This window comes from Ptychodera flava, unplaced genomic scaffold, assembly GCF_041260155.1.
Source record: "Ptychodera flava strain L36383 unplaced genomic scaffold, AS_Pfla_20210202 Scaffold_161__1_contigs__length_66279_pilon, whole genome shotgun sequence".
Lineage (NCBI taxonomy): Eukaryota > Metazoa > Hemichordata > Enteropneusta > Ptychoderidae > Ptychodera > Ptychodera flava.
This window is the reverse complement of record NW_027248343.1, coordinates 52,933-65,977: the sequence shown is the minus strand read 5'-3', so window position 1 is coordinate 65,977 and position 13,045 is coordinate 52,933. Positions and strand designations below refer to the sequence as shown.

General features: G+C 36.5%; 1 long non-coding RNA gene across 1 annotated transcript; it reads right to left on the bottom strand.

The window, feature by feature from the left end:
- Positions 1-2,924: 2,924 nt before the first annotated feature.
- Positions 2,925-8,486, bottom strand: LOC139126915 (uncharacterized). The gene is made up of 2 exons (XR_011550868.1): positions 7,965-8,486; positions 2,925-3,642 (listed from the first exon to the last, which is right to left on the bottom strand). It is a non-coding gene; the product is annotated as an uncharacterized lncRNA (long non-coding RNA).
- Positions 8,487-13,045: the final 4,559 nt, after the last annotated feature.

The following is a 13,045-nucleotide window of genomic DNA, read 5'->3' as shown; positions in this document are numbered from 1 at the left end:
TGCGCCGAGTATGCAATATACGTAGGCTTCAAGGCTTTCATTGAGGCGGGCGAGACCGGCCTTTGTTAGTCCCGAGTCTCCCTTCAGAGGGATGAAACTATTATATTGACCCTCCGATCCATCATTTCGGAAGAAATAATAGTGTGGTCTGTCTTTGTCGGGCCAGTACATGCTTTTCTTTCCAAAAATTGTATGTGTGTAATAAACGCCTCCGTCGGCGGAGAGGAAAAAGTCATGACCATTGTATATTGCTTTTGGCTGTCGAACGGGGCCACGATTAGTGTAATATATATAACCATATCCAAGACCTGAGTTTTGACCGAAACGATAACGAAAGTCAGACTTCGTGGGACTTATATTTCCAAATTCTGTACATAGAAGTTCATATTGGACGAGATTGTATGGATTGTCGCCGGCTTTGAAGATCGTATCGTCTGGAAGTGCAACGCCCATTTCATGAAGGATCCGACGTATTGTAAAGTATACATGAAAACGGCAGAATGATCGTATTTGTGGCGGATATTTCTTATCGAAGAGATGGGCGAATGATATACCGCAACCAGTAGTGCTGCACCATACGGCGAAATTTAATTGCTGGTCCCAGTATTTCATGTGCGGGCCGCCCAACCAGACATTACTTTCTTTTGCTGATCGATGAGTGATTACGTTATCTTTGAACACATCCCGCGGATGAAAAGTAAATTTATCTGTCGGCGTTACATATATTTCTAAGTCCATGAGAATAGGTTTTACTCCCCCGTTCGGTTGAGGAGGAATATCAGCATGCTGTACTGTCGGTACGCTCGTCTTATTCAATTGAAAAGCAACCGGGAATAGGTCTGTACTCATGATTCGTGTTTCTATATACAGATAGATTTTAATGGAGGAGAATTTTTCATACTTCGGAATCCCTATCGGAACAACACTAACATTCCAGACTATGTTAATACTATATTTCGGATTCAGGTTCCGAAAGATTTTTTATTTTTTACTAAGAATAGATAACATACTGCAAACAATGGAGAATTTAATAAAGTCATCGGCAGCAAATACGACAGCGCCCTATCGGAACAGGAATTCAGAAGGGCCAACCGCAGCATCGGACGCTCAATCCATAATAGAGACGAAACGTGAAAAAATACTCTGTGTCATCGCAAGTGGTCAAAGCAAGTTATTTTTGGTAAGGAGATTTCAGTTGTGGACGTAGAAACGTGGAAAGATGAGACTGTAATTAAAGCCTTCAAAATGTACGAAGCGAAATACAGTTCTCTTATAAGTGATACCATCACTCAAAGTTTCATAGATCTAGGAGCCCGTGCAATCAGTCAGGTAGTTCCAATCGATGATCGAACAAACTATGCCACTGATCTTAAAAAGGATTTAATAGTAAACAGTGAAATAAAACGATTATCAGGACGGATAGCCTACACGTGGGGGCCCATACTTGCTCTAGTTTCCACCGGTTTAATTACGGGTAAACATGTAGATTTTAAAAAAATCGGGTTAAATATAATACCCGAAATAAATGGATTCAACTTCGCAAGCACCCCAAACGGTTCCAACACCGACTCAGCAAACGGTTCCAACACCGACTCAGCAAACAGAAACGTCTCCGCCAGGGACTCCGTCACCTCTGACGACTACCATTCGGAACCCTACCGGAACGGAGCCACAGCGCAATATAGAGAAAATTACATTACCGACGAAACATCCAGGGAGAGTGGCTGCAGGGAAGCGACTAGCAGAATGGAACAGGCAAAACAAAAAGAAGAAGCGTCAATCGATAGCAATGACTGAGGTAGACTGTGACAGCTTACCTAGCCCACCACAACAATGTGATAGCTGGTATAATAAATGTTATCTTGTTTTAGGAATTATAGGAGTTTCATTGACTGCATTAGGACTATATTGGGGACGTGCTCGGCATATTTGTCCCGTTAAGCGACCGAGTCCAGATCGGAAAGATGCCCTTACCAAAAAAACATACTGGAAAGTAGATGTAATGTATACTCAGACCCTGTGAAAAGTATCATTTTGGAAAAATTTGTAGTAAATGCGTATACTTGAATCCTACTGCACATGCCTCAGGTAAGAAAAATTTGAACGAAGCTGCCCCAAGAAGTAGTTTGTAGTGTCCGAGTACGCTCAGTCCCTACAATTGTGCTGCAAATCTTCATGAGAGTGTAAGGTTAGAATTGTCAACAGTTCCAAGGCTATGCGAAACCTACATAACTTTGCAATAGCCATGGTCTGTGCCAGAGTTCATCATTACAGAGTCTAAACTTAACTGTGCACTCTAAGCAGATAACTGCAGTCTGAGTCAGAAATTGCGAAGAAAATTACAGCAGAGTCTAAGTCAGATATATGGATAGTATGGGTACGCTTCAAGTGTACACTCCGACTGGATGGCTAACTGACTTCTGAAATCAGGGAGTGAAATTGCCACAGATTGAGACAGCAACATCTATTTCACACATTGCTTGTGCCAACTTGTGGTATTCACATGTTCTTTAATGCTCAACCATTTCATCCAGGAGACTACATATAGAGCTGACACAACTTGCCTTCGCATAACTATGAAATAGCATGATGACAAAGTGTTCTAATTTTGTGTTCTTCTTACACAAGAACTGCACTTCAAAAACTATATCATTGTTTGCAATCATGCATGATTTTTTTACAGTGTTTCATCTAGAGAGGGGGACAGGGGGATTCCCCTCAGCTGACATGTTGGCACCCCAGTATTTTGTCAAGGGGGGACCTGCCCCCATGAAATGGCACCAGTCACACCTTAGAGATACAGGTAAAACACATGCATGAACTGGTGAAATCCCCCTAAATTTTCTGGTAAAGGGGGACCCCCCCCCTGTTGATGCCATCCTAGATGAAACACTGATATTAAATAAAACTGCATCTACAAAATATTTAATATACAGTAAATTCATCTTTATTTAATTTTAAATCAGGCACATTGCATGGTCCAAATCAGTCTTTTTCAAATGTATTAGGAACGTGACAAACAAAGTTACAATCTTTGTTGAGTGTAGCAACAGAAACCATTACCTCATAAAATTTGGCTTACAGGGATGGCCACAACTGCTTGTTTTTCTTTATGTAAAAGTTAAATATGTGGAATGGAACAGTGAAAAGACTGTCAGTCACAATTTTTTCTTTCATCTCTTCAAATTGATTTATGACAGCAAGATGTTCTACCCTTTTGCAAACACACACATCTGAACAGAAAACTGGATTGGGACAATAAAGTATGCACTTACCTTCATACTTGTTGTACACAATGAAAAAAATTTGTAAGTAACGTGGTCAAGCAGAAATAGCCTGTACTTAGGATATTACCCGTAAATTCAGTAGCATTCCGTACCTTTCTTGAGGGAGATCATTCACAACAATGTAAACAGGCCAAACACTGAATTTTTATGAACAGAAAAGTGCTACACCATCAAAGTTGATTTGAAAAGAGACATGTAGCTCCTGGTTTTTCTTTTCATCATCAGTTTGGATGAAGAATCCATCTGCTTGAAGATGCTTCTTGTACAGCTTTTCGTCCAGGACATCAGCTTGTATGTGTTTGGTATGATTCTGTAGTGTCTTAAATATTGCAGACCACTATGTTTGCCTTCTCCTCTACAATAAAGAATATAAAGCAATAAATTATCTGTATACTGCATGTTCTGCAAAGCTTCATATTATTATAAATGCCCCCCAATAGTTGTATATATTTTAATCAAATTCAGTCCATTCACGCATTTAGAACAAACATGCTGTCCGAACATAAATAATTTAGGGCAAATAACACACGCATCTACAGTTCAATACCTTTAATATGCATGTACAATTGTGTAATTCAATAAGCTTTACAATAACACTATTAAACAAAATATGACTTCTCTTAAATTGTGTCCTTTGTTTAGTCTACTGCAAGGCAGATTTTCCTATTTCTACATTCTGTACATTGGCAAATAACAATGTCTAAATTGAAAATCTTCAATTATTGGTTGTGTAATTTTGAGCTATATACTGACAAAGCAACACAATCCCTTACCAAACCTGCAGACCTGCCAGATGGCTGTTGCTGATCTTCGCAGCTCGGCTGTAGCAGATCACTTGCAGATATCTGCAAATGGTCTGATTTTGTGCATATATAATTAGCTTTGAGCTGCAAATTGCAGCTCATGGGGCATGGTATGCAGATCAATGACATACACATGACAGCTCAAATGCAGCCCGTGACTTTTGACCTGCAGACATACAGCAGCTCATAGCAGACAACTTTCAGCCCATGACTTTTGACCTGCAGACATGCCACAGCTCATTGCAGACAACTTTCAGCCCATGACTTTTGACCTGCAGACATACAGCAGCTCATATTAGACCACTTGAAGACATATAACAGCTCAAAATGGACATTGCTCATTCACCATTATCATACTGCATGTAATTGGTCATATTTTATTTGCACACACAAAAATATATTTATTTCTACCTCATGTCATGCTCACTTCAATGGCTCACAACAATACAACACAAGCAGCTGGAGATCCTCGTCACCCTGTTAGATAAATGTGACACACCTCATCAAAGTTACCATACCAGTGAACTAGCTCACACGAGAGTAAAAAAAGATAACACCTGATGTAGGATGAAGAAACACTCATTTATTACTAAAGGTTACGGGAAAAATTGCATTGAATACAACAGAGGAAAAAGGTCTAAAACCTTTATGAAGCTAGCATAATGTTATATCAAAACTAGTACAAACTAGTCCAAGTTTACTGTCATGAACAACTGATGTTGGAGATATTGTGAGATGCTTACCTCAGCATTGTTTGATGAATCAAACTTCTTCTGAGAAATTGTGAAGAGTTAATCTCAGCATTGTAAAATAGATCAAAGTTCTTGTAGTTTATTAAATATTTCCAGTACTTATCAATTCCAACAAAAGTTATTCTGATGTATAGAATAAATATAGGAAGCTTTGAACAAATACCAGTAGTAGTAATGAAATTGAGATCCTCTATATGGAAAGGACATCAAACTATATATCAAGCAATACACATTTGTTTTGGCATTTAATGAGAAACAAAATCGCGAGGGTGTAATTTAAATAGATACTATTCTCCCAGATGGACCATGGGAAATAAAAGTGTTACTTTATGTAAAATCACTTTGCAGCAAACATGTTTACAAATTCTGTTTACTCACTCAAACCAAGGGATTTCCATGCTGAAACGACACAATCGCTACATGTAGGGCTACGCTCTAAATTTAATCGCTCGCGTTTTTGATACTTTTATAGTGTAAAACTGTGAAGTTTTCCTTCAACGTGAAGCCTTAAGTCACAGATGAACTCTGAAATGATAGAAGAATGAGAAACACAAGTTACTGAAATGTGAAAATATATGATTTACAGTGCACTGCTTAAGTGCAGACAAAAGGTTCACGTAGCTTTTAAAATCCAGTGAGAATTTACATTAGCGAACTTATCAATACGCCAGTTAGGGCCTGTCGATGAAAAAGAAAGTGAAGCAAGGCAGCAGGCTGGCAAAGACAACCATATTACAGTGTTTCATCTAGGATACTACACCAGGGTGGGGGGATTGGTCCCGATTTCGAGGGGATTTTAAAATTTTGGGAACTTAACTTGTAACTTGTACGGGTTTATTTGCCCCGAAAAATAAGTTTGTCTGTTCACTGAATTCAAAAACAGGACCCATTGTGTGGGCCATGACACTGCCAGCACAGTTTGCTTGTGACTTTCATTGCATGCCGTCTGCACTGAACACGTTTCTGTGACAATTATAGTCCGATTGTTCGTGTCGATTTTGCTATCAGAATTATTTTCAGAGTGTTATGGACATCCATACAATGCATAAAAACTTCAGTTTGTCTCCTTTTCTCAATCATACAGAGATAATGTGACACAGAAACCGTATCGGGCGAGGGCAATGAACTTTGTGAACGTACACGTAACTCTCAACTGGCAGGCTTTCATATGCAAAATCAGCGTACGGTAAATTTACGCGTGGTATATTGTTTCAACAGCATTTTCATGAAGCAGATCAAAAGCCTAGATGAAACACTGATTACATGGTGATCGAAAATCGGCAATTTTATTGATGACAATTGTGTTGGATTGACTGTTATATTATTTCAGCACCCTGTCTTCTTGAACCGTACATTGCAAATCGGCAGTTTTACTGATGCCTGGCTTGAACTTTGAAGCAACTAGATATCCTCGATATACCGAATGTAATCTTCAGAAAAGTCTGTACAAATAAAAACCGCATATGAAGGAGATATGTCAAAGTAACTTACCTATAATAGTACCATTGGGATCGGTATGCGGTTTGCAATGCTGTTTGCAATTGCAGGCAATATATCCATGGTTTGACGTCATGTCTCCCGACGGCGAGACCTTTGGTACGTTGAATATGTCGCCAAGTATACTCGTTCAATTTGCTACCATTTTATCAGAGTTTGGATACCGTTTTCGGCGAAATTTCATCCAAAGTTTAGCAAAGAAATATGACAGAGTAACCCTGAAGCTAATTCAATACGTGTAGATTAACGGTCGATGTGTCTTGCCGCTAACACTTTGACCTGCGTGACCTGGGTCATTTAGCGAATCTGACCAATCGCGGACAACTTTTCACATGATAAATGACGTCATCATGCGTGATGCAGCCTAACCAACAACAACATGCAACGTACACGTTTTTCTCAAGGGTCTATGATTTGATGTTCGGACCTGTGGGGAGTAGCAAAAGTAGCGGTGCTCGGACCTACAAATATCAAAGGTAAAACGGAGCACAGCTTAACATCGAATGAACAATGATTCTGAGGAAGACACGTTGATAATTATAAGGCAACTTCTCATTGATGCACAGGGCTTTCCCGGCGTTTTTATATGTGTGCATACATATAGTATGCCCATAGGATTATGCTGATAGAATACATGTACACGTACACGCGTACTCGATCAATTTTCTGAGCCGAGATCGCAAAACGGACGCACGCAAATTTTAATTTGAAAATGGACTGAACTCATTAAATATCTGACCGTCCTTATAACTTCACTCTACTAGAAACGAAAACTCAACTATACGTACGATGTATACCTCATGTTTTGCTGCCAGTGAACTGTTTCGAGCTGCCGTAGAGCTGTGACAATTGTAGTGTCAACAAAGTTTTACTTCGAACGATTTTGAGCTGCATAACGGCTGTTGACCGATCGGCCAAGAGCTGCACAAGTCTGCATTTCGTCTTCCAGAGACACTCGAATCTGCAGCAGACAAATGACAGCTCCAAACGCTCTGTGCAGATCTGCATTAAAGCTGGTTTGAGCTGTCACAGCTCTGAAACCGATCTGCTGCAGCTAAATGAAGATCTGCACGTTTCCTACGGATGAACGGGATGAAGACTGAAAAATATTGTTAGGGGAGATTAGTTAGACAGATAAGTATGATTTCTTTAGGGTCCAATTGACTTGGGTTGGGGGTCCAATTGACTTGGGTTGGGGGTCCAATTGACTTGGGTTGGGGGTCCAATTGACTTGGGGTTGGGGTCCAATTGACTTTGGTAGGGGTCCAATTGACTTGGGTCCAAATGACCAGGGGTCCAAATGACCAGTTACCAATTATGTCAATCAATACTCTGTGCAGTAGATGGTTGATTTTTGCAATTGACTCTATCAAATTCAGTCCATTCACGCATTTAGAAACAAACTATGCTGTCCGAACATAAATAATTTAGGGCAAATAACACACGCATCTACAGTTCAATACCTTTTTAATTTTTGCTGAGAAAACACAGTGTATGGAAAGTAGATGGGAAAGTATTAAAAGTGAGGGGTGACTGAGCAATTGATTTAAAGAATTTAGGATGTGAATAGTTATTTTTAATCACGCAAAAGAATATGCAACATATCAAAATATTGGACTACTTACGTGAGAATCAATGGCGTTGAAAGCTGCTCCACTATCGGTAGTCACCATGCACCAGTACTTCCGCGTTCCAGTTCTGCATTTGCCTCTCCGACCACTTCACTCTCGCAATCATCTAGTTCAGAGTTGTTGTCAATGTCAGTTTGCTGTTATACCATCATAAACTCGTAATAACTGGTTATCATTTCGTTATGTGGAATTTCGGTATGCACATCGCTGCAAATGCCGTTTCCAGGTGACGACGAAGGCGTATCACTGCACTGTGCCACGCGTACAACGCGTACGATCACCAGCTGTTTCTGAACCATATTGAAGCTTCGATATGAAGAGACACGTTGTCACCGATGGCTGCTTCTGAGCTTGCGAAACACTATGTCATCGTTGCTGTTCCATCGCCATCTTGTCATTCGTTGTAATCCTTTATGTGGGCTTTTCAAATGGCAAAGGTAAAACAGTGATCGTTTTTCTTGTAGTTGATCGACGATATCGTTCCTTGTTGTTTACTGCATCCGCCATGTTTGTATGGTGAATGGTACCGTATGCAACACGCATTGCCGTTGGCTCTCACAAAGGTCAAGGGTCAGTGTCACTTCGTTCAACATCCAACTGTCATAATAGTTTTCGCTTGGGAACCAATTTGAGGGATAATTTTTGTTCATTTGTAGTTTAAACTATAAAAACAGGTGATTCACTTAGTTTGAAATTATCTAAAGACCTTATCACTGCATTACAAATCTAACCAATGACACGCAATGTTTTAATTCTGGCGGTACTGCGCACGCGCAAATTGTCCCGGTGGGTAGATTTGGGGTAATGGCTCCATGTAACATGTAACAAGATGGCGTCTTCATTAATATTAACGATCATCATTAATATTCATAAGCTCATTAATATTAATGATTGTATAGTATATAATGATGTACTATCGCTATTTCTTGTTATTTGGTATATACCGTGGATTATTTTACCTACGGTATTTACTGTTCATAGCTGTTAATACTGTTATTCGTGTATTATGAGTGATAATATGTATATACCCGTGAATTACTGTTACCACTGTATCTACTGTTCATAGCTGTTAATACTGTTAATTACTGTTATTATGAGTGATAATATGTATATACCCGTGAATTACTGTTACTCACTGTATCTACTGTTCATAGCTGTTAATACTGTTAATTACTGTTATTATGAGTGATAATATGTATATACCCGTGAATTACTGTTACCTACTGTATCTACTGTTCATAGCTGTTAATACTGTTAATTACTGTTATTATGAGTGATAATATGTATATACCCGTGAATTACTGTTACTCACTGTATCTACTGTTCATAGCTGTTAATACTGTTAATTACTGTTATTATGAGTGATAATATGTATATACCCGTGAATTACTGTTACTCACTGTATCTACTGTTCATAGCTGTTAATACTGTTAATTACTGTTATTATGAGTGATAATATGTATATACCCGTGAATTACTGTTACCTACTGTATCTACTGTTCATAGCTGTAATACTGTTATTACTGTTATTATGAGTGATAATATGTATATACCCGTGAATTACTGTTACTCACTGTATCTACTGTTCATAGCTGTTAATACTGTTAATTACTGTTATTATGAGTGATAATATAATATACCCGTGAATTACTGTTACTCACTGTATCTACTGTTCATAGCTGTTAATACTGTTAATTACTGTTATTATGAGTGATAATATGTATATACCCGTGAATTACTGTTACCTCACTGTATCTACTGTTCATAGCTGTTAATACTGTTAATTACTGTTATTATGAGTGATAATATGTATATACCCGTGAATTACTGTTACTCACTGTATCTACTGTTCATAGCTGTTAATACTGTTAATTACTGTTATTATGAGTGATAATATGTATATACCCGTGAATTACTGTTACTCACTGTATCTACTGTTCATAGCTGTTAATACTGTTAATTACTGTTATTATGAGTGATAATATGTATATACCCGTGAATTACTGTTACTCACTGTATCTACTGTTCATAGCTGTTAATACTGTTAATTACTGTTATTATGAGTGATAATATGTATATACCCGTGAATTACTGTTACTCACTGTATCTACTGTTCATAGCTGTTAATACTGTTAATTACTGTTATTATGAGTGATAATATGTATATACCCTGAATTACTGTTACTCACTGTATCTACTGTTCATAGCTGTTAATACTGTTAATTACTGTTATTATGAGTGATAATATGTATATACCCGTGAATTACTGTTACTCACTGTATCTACTGTTCATAGCTGTTAATACTGTTAATACTGTTATTATGAGTGATAATATGTATATACCCGTGAATTACTGTTACTCACTGTATCTACTGTTCATAGCTGTTAATACTGTTAATTACTGTTATTATGAGTGATAATATGTATATACCCGTGAATTACTGTTACTCACTGTATCTACTGTTCATAGCTGTTAATACTGTTAATTACTGTTATTATGAGTGATAATATGTATATACCCGTGAATTACTGTTACTACTGTATCTACTGTTCATAGCTGTTAATACTGTTAATTACTGTTATTATGAGTGATAATATGTATATACCCGTGAATTACTGTTACTCACTGTATCTACTGTTCATAGCTGTTAATACTGTTAATTACTGTTATTATGAGTGATAATATGTATATACCCGTGAATTACTGTTACTCACTGTATCTACTGTTCATAGCTGTTAATACTGTTAATTACTGTTATTATGAGTGATAATATGTATATACCCGTGAAATTACTGTTACTCACTGTATCTACTGTTCATAGCTGTTAATACTGTTAATTACTGTTATTATGAGTGATAATATGTATATACCCGTGAATTACTGTTACTCACTGTATCTACTGTTCATAGCTGTTAATACTGTTAATTACTGTTATTATGAGTGATAATATGTATATACCCGTGAATTACTGTTACCTACTGTATCTACTGTTCATAGCTGTTAATACTGTTAATTACTGTTATATGAGTGATAATATGTATATACCCGTGAATTACTGTTACTCACTGTATCTACTGTTCATAGCTGTTAATACTGTTAATTACTGTTATTATGAGTGATAATATGTATATACCCGTGAATTACTGTTACTCACTGTATCTACTGTTCATAGCTGTTAATACTGTTAATTACTGTTATTATGAGTGATAATATGTATATACCCGTGAATTACTGTTACTCACTGTATCTACTGTTCATAGCTGTTAATACTGTTAATTACTGTTATTATGAGTGATAATATGTATATACCCGTGAATTACTGTTACTACTGTATCTACTGTTCATAGCTGTTAATACTGTTAATTACTGTTATTATGAGTGATAATATGTATATACCCGTGAATTACTGTTACTCACTGTATCTACTGTTCATAGCTGTTAATACTGTTAATTACTGTTATTATGAGTGATAATATGTATATACCCGTGAATTACTGTTACTCACTGTATCTACTGTTCATAGCTGTTAATACTGTTAATTACTGTTATTATGAGTGATAATATGTATATACCCGTGAATTACTGTTACTCACTGTATCTACTGTTCATAGCTGTTAATACTGTTAATTACTGTTATTATGAGTGATAATATGTATATACCCGTGAATTACTGTTACCTACTGTATCTACTGTTCATAGCTGTTAATACTGTTAATTACTGTTATTATGAGTGATAATATGTATATACCCGTGAATTACTGTTACTCACTGTATCTACTGTTCATAGCTGTTAATACTGTTAATTACTGTTATTATGAGTGATAATATGTATATACCCGTGAATTACTGTTACTCACTGTATCTACTGTTCATAGCTGTTAATACTGTTAATTACTGTTATTATGAGTGATAATATGTATATACCCGTGAATTACTGTTACTCACTGTATCTACTGTTCATAGCTGTTAATACTGTTAATTACTGTTATTATGAGTGATAATATGTATATACCCGTGAATTACTGTTACCTACTGTATCTACTGTTCATAGCTGTTAATACTGTTAATTACTGTTATTATGAGTGATAATATGTATATACCCGTGAATTACTGTTACTCACTGTATCTACTGTTCATAGCTGTTAATACTGTTAATTACTGTTATTATGAGTGATAATATGTATATACCCGTGATTACTGTTACCTACTGTATCTACTGTTCATAGCTGTTAATACTGTTAATTACTGTTATTATGAGTGATAATATGTATATACCCGTGAATTACTGTTACTACTGTATCTACTGTTCATAGCTGTTAATACTGTTAATTACTGTTATTATGAGTGATAATATGTATATACCCGTGAATTACTGTTACCTACTGTATCTACTGTTCATAGCTGTTAATACTGTTAATTACTGTTATTATGAGTGATAATATGTATATACCCGTGAATTACTGTTACTCTACTGTATCTACTGTTCATAGCTGTTAATACTGTTAATTACTGTTATTATGAGTGATAATATGTATATACCGTGAATTACTGTTACTCACTGTATCTACTGTTCATAGCTGTTAATACTGTTAATTACTGTTATTATGAGTGATAATATGTATATACCCGTGAATTACTGTTACTCACTGTATCTACTGTTCATAGCTGTTAATACTGTTAATTACTGTTATTATGAGTGATAATATGTATATACCCGTGAATTACTGTTACCTACTGTATCTACTGTTCATAGCTGTTAATACTGTTAATTACTGTTATTATGAGTGATAATATGTATATACCCGTGAATTACTGTTACTCACTGTATCTACTGTTCATAGCTGTTAATACTGTTAATTACTGTTATTATGAGTGATAATATGTATATACCCGTGAATTACTGTTACCTACTGTATCTACTGTTCATAGCTGTTAATACTGTTAATTACTGTTATTATGAGTGATAATATGTATATACCCGTGAATTACTGTTACTCACTGTATCTACTGTTCATAGCTGTTAATACTGTTAATTACTGTTATTATGAGTGATAATATGTATATACCCGTGAAT